Raw genomic sequence first — 4544 nt, 5'->3', positions numbered from 1 at the left:
ACGGGGGGTGGGGAGTGAGGGCGGGGGGGGGGCGGGAACTGGGAGGAGGGGAGTTATGGGGGAAAAAAGAGGAACAAATGTAATAATCTGAACAATAAAGATTTAAATTAAAAAAAAACATAAAAGGAAAAAGGGGGCAATGAGATATCTAGGAGTCTTTCTTATCCATGGGAATCCAGTAGGTTACATGTGTACAAAATGATGTTTATTGAATCCATTTTGGAAACAGACAGCATGAGAGGTTTGGGGGTTAAGAGCTCACTCAGTCTGGAGCAGTGATGGCGAACCTTTTGAGCTTGGCATGTCAGCATTTTGAAAAACCCTAACTTAACTCTGGAGCCATGTCACATATAGAAATTTTTGATATTTGCAACCATAGTAAAACAAAGACTTATATTTTTGATATTTATTTTATATAATTAAATGCCATTTAACAAAGAAAAATCAACCAAAATAATGAGTTTGCGTGTCACCTCTGACATGTGTGTCACAGGTTCGCCATCACTGGTCTAGAGTGATCGCTTTCTGTCCTTAAACCTCAGCCACATGAAGATCCTAGTTCAAACAATGAAAATGAATCTTCATGTCATGAAGGGGAGAAACAGTGGTTAAAACGTGGCAGCTACCACTCCTGCACCAGCTCTGATGGCTAGAATGCCTGTGAACATCAATAAAATTTTTATAGGCACAGTCTGAAATATTCACTATACAAACATCCGGTATGTAAACTGGCTAACAGTCATCAGCAAAATCAAGTTCTCTGGATCTGGACTGACACCCCCCCTCTCAACGTAGGAGCTCAGGTTAACTGCTAACTGCTATCCGCATTAAGGCCATTTACTTTATGGAAAAGACATTTAAAAACATGTATTGTTAATGTTGTAAACGAAAAAAAAAAAGCCAAGCATGATTAATTACTTTGCCTGGATCAGTGAATACCAGTGGCAAGTGCTCAGTGTACTAAAAGACTGAAGCCATTAGTTAAAAAAAATCATCCTGTTGTTACCTACTGACGTTCCATCTGCTAATGCATATTCGTCAATTTGTGGACTTCATCCAATACACACACCAAGATTTTTGTTTTGTTTGTTTGAAGTTCTCAGATCTCCTTTGGACACTTCTCTTCCATCACTCTCGTAGAAGAATGAACAGGAAACAACTTGTTAAACACAGTTTCCAAATTACAAGCCATCGAAAGCACAACTCTGGTCATATTTCAGATCTTCCCCCAGAAGGGAAATGCTGCCAGGATTTAGAGGAGCAGAAAGATTATTGACAGGACACCAAAATGATGCAGGACACTTGGCCTTTTATGGAGTGTCCATTTACAGTTTAATTGTTCTTATCTTCTCCCCAAATTACATTATCTTTGATTCTCCACTTTGGTTCGAATCATTCTATTTTCCTGGAATTCTTGCTATGAACTTGATTTCTGGTTCAGGTAAAATGAATAGATCAACAAGCCTTTTTTTTTTTTTTTCAAAGGCTACTAGTCCTCCTGACTTAGTGAACATCCTATAGAAAGAGAACAAGCATATTAGGACAGGCAGTTCCCGGACTCAGCTCTGCCCTTGACGCCTAATGTGAACTTTGATGACACCCTTAGAAATGGGTTTCCCCATCTGCAAGATGAAGATCTGGATTATGTCAGCGGGTACTTTCAATTCCACATTCAGTGGAAGATTGTGGCTCAGGCCCCTGGGACAACCTGAGAAACAAGTGGTCTGAGCATGACCCTTGTCAGGCTGGAGTCCTGGGGGCAGACACACATGGCTGGCTAGAACAGAGTCTCCTCATCTGAGGAGGTTCTGGACAAGGAGAGCCTCAGAAGTGGCCAAAGGATGTCCAGTCATTATCAGTGACCCTGGCTGCTCACCCCTCGGGTGCACACAGAACAGAGTCTGCAGGTGTAACATCAGGGTTACAGTTCAGCAGAAACTCCTCTGCTGGAGGACGCAGTGTCTCTGGGAGGAGCTTGGTAGCTGTTGAGCTGCTCCCAAATAGCCAGGGACTTTAAGGCTGTGGTGCTCATCCTGGGCACTTCAGCTAGCAGCTGCGGTCCTTTCACTAATATCATGCAGCTCAGAGCTTAACTTCCCCATCATTCATGCAGAGTTGAAAAAGCCTTTTATGAGGCATTAGGGGAGTTAGTGAATATCAGCCATGAGGCCTTGGAAGCCTTACTAGCTCCAATTTCCTTCCTTTTTATCTTCGGTTAAACTTGAGCCAGAAGCTGGGGTGAGAAGACGAAATGGAGGGAAGGTCAGAGCAGCTGCCCCAGTGCTCACAGTTGGCATGAGATTGGTTTAGACAACTTTGATTTCATTTTTTTAAAATATATTTTTAAAAATTGATTTTGAGAGAGGAAGAGAGAGAGAGAGAGAGAGAGAGAGACATTGTTTGGTTGTTGTTTCCCATATGCACTCTGATTGGGTATCAAACCCACAACCTGGTATGTTGGTATGTGCCCTGACTGGGAATCAAACCAGGACCTTTCAGCGCATGGGACAACATCCAACCAACTGAGCCACACCGGCCAGGGCCAACCTTCATTTCTTGACTGCTATGTATATAAACACTGTTCCTACAATTAGAGCATATTCACCAGGTAGGTCTCAGGAGTGGGAAGCTGAGCCCATGTCCCCCATGGGAGCTGGAAGGTCCAGGTGCCTGCTCTCCCTGCCTCCTCTGCAGCCACCCCATGTGCACAGGTACTGGTTCAGACAACACATGCATAGGCTCCGTCACAGATGTGAGGACTAGTGATGGTAAAAAGCAGACACAGAGGAAGGATGGGCTTTAATCCAGCATCCAGTGGCTGCAGCAGCTCACTTCCAGGAAGAGGCATGGAAGTGATGTCCAAGGCTTTGGCAATGCTGGCTGGACAGGATGCGACATCAATTGAAGTGCCCAGAAGCAGCAATGCTATGCTCTACTGTGACTCAAGAGTAGAAGATTATGGGAGCTTCCAGGAGCACAGGTATTGTGGATGAATTTGTGTCTCCATAAAAATACCAAGCTGCAGAAAGGGAAGGCATAGTACCATCTAGTGTGAAAAGGCTGAGAATGTGGGCTGTGATTGAAATAGAGGCAGAAAGATAATTCAGGTTCATCAAAAGTGACCTTGTGAAATAAATTATTGCTGATGGAGTAACTGGCAGAAGGTAAGCTTGGTGTCTAGCTTGTTATGAGAAAGCACTTTCCCAGGGACAATTCCATGGTGACTGGGGAGTCTTTCAGAGGTGGCAAAGCTGGGCTAGAACTCAGGTCACTGACTCCCAAGCCTGTGCTTTCCCCACTCCACCCAAAATGCTCCTCCTCCTGCTGTGGCTTTGGCCTCCAGAGAGCTTCCTTGTCCAAGGGCAGTGGGGCCAACAACAGAGCCACGAGGTCATTCAAGTTTGCCCATCAAATACTCCCCATTCTCGTCACTACTTGGATCTGCTCTGCCCCCAACTTTGTATCTCCAGAGAACACTATTCCACATTCCTACTAAAGGATTAAGGACTTGGAGTGTCTTGTCTCCTCATTCACATCCTCAAATCTAAAGTTGGGAGAGGATATTGCTTAATCCAAAGGGATTATGTGTTAATGGAGGCATCTTGGGCATGAACAAGTGAAATTTCCAGATTTCCATTTTGTGGTGATATGGAGAATATAGTTCTTGGTTTGTTTATTGGATTTCTAATATTAATCCCTAGGAGTGGGGCCTCTTGCTCCTGCCCCTGCGCTCCTTCACACCAGGAACAGCTCCCACAGAGCCCTCTAGCCCCCACCCTCACTGGGGAGAGGGAATCCCAACTCCACACCCACCTCCAGGAGCTTCCAGGAGCATAGAAGTCATAGGAGCCAAACAAATGGAGTAGAAAGCAGTCTTTTATTAGGAAATCACTGAGAGAAGCAGCCCAGGTTTAGGCAACCTCGGTGAGAGGAAGAATGAGCCATGTGAGAAAGGCATTCAAATGCTGTAAGGACCAAGGACTGCAGTCCTGGGTCTTCACCGGTGCAGCAAGAGCAGGCTCCACCTGGCAGGAGAGAGGAGAACCAGAGCTATGAGTCAGCAGGTCAAAGCACTCAGAGGCAGTGAGAGATAAGGTCAAGTCCACATGTCACTCCTCTAAGAAGCCCAGTTACAGCCTCTGACACCCCTCAGTTTCCCCATCACCTTCCAGTATCCTCCCTCTCAAGAACCAAGGATCATTTCCCACCACTCAGCTTTCTCTGTGCCCCCGGGAGTTACCTCTTTCTCCATTCAGTTCTGGGGCCTCATACAGACTCTTCCACAAGAGCCCATACAGCACTTCTTGTTCCCGGAGCATTGAGAGTCCCTCATACAGGCATTAGGGGGATTCATCATGGTGCACTGCATCTGAATCCTGGGGCAGGAGCCAGGCTTTGATGGAACTTTGACTGGACCATGCCCCATGCCTGGACGTATAACTTGTCCTTTGGCCAGAACTTGGTCAGCTTCTTGAAAGAAGAAATTTAGCCATAGTTAGACACCATCTCCCTCTTTCAACTATCTTGTCTTTCTTCTTGGTCCA

At 45.5% G+C, this 4544-nt stretch overlaps 1 long non-coding RNA gene across 1 annotated transcript; it reads right to left on the bottom strand.

The window, feature by feature from the left end:
• Positions 1-2202: 2202 nt before the first annotated feature.
• On the bottom strand, positions 2203-4025 carry LOC107182908. The gene is made up of 2 exons (XR_001513665.1): positions 3814-4025; positions 2203-2759 (listed from the first exon to the last, which is right to left on the bottom strand). It is a non-coding gene; the product is annotated as an uncharacterized LOC107182908 (long non-coding RNA).
• Between the last annotated feature and the right edge of the window lie 519 nt (positions 4026-4544).

The sequence above is a fragment of the Myotis davidii genome, unplaced genomic scaffold (assembly GCF_000327345.1).
Source record: "Myotis davidii unplaced genomic scaffold, ASM32734v1 scaffold4152, whole genome shotgun sequence".
NCBI classification, from domain to species: Eukaryota; Metazoa; Chordata; class Mammalia; order Chiroptera; family Vespertilionidae; genus Myotis; species Myotis davidii.
Note: the sequence above shows the minus strand (reverse complement) of the source record. Positions and strands in the feature narration are given on the sequence as shown.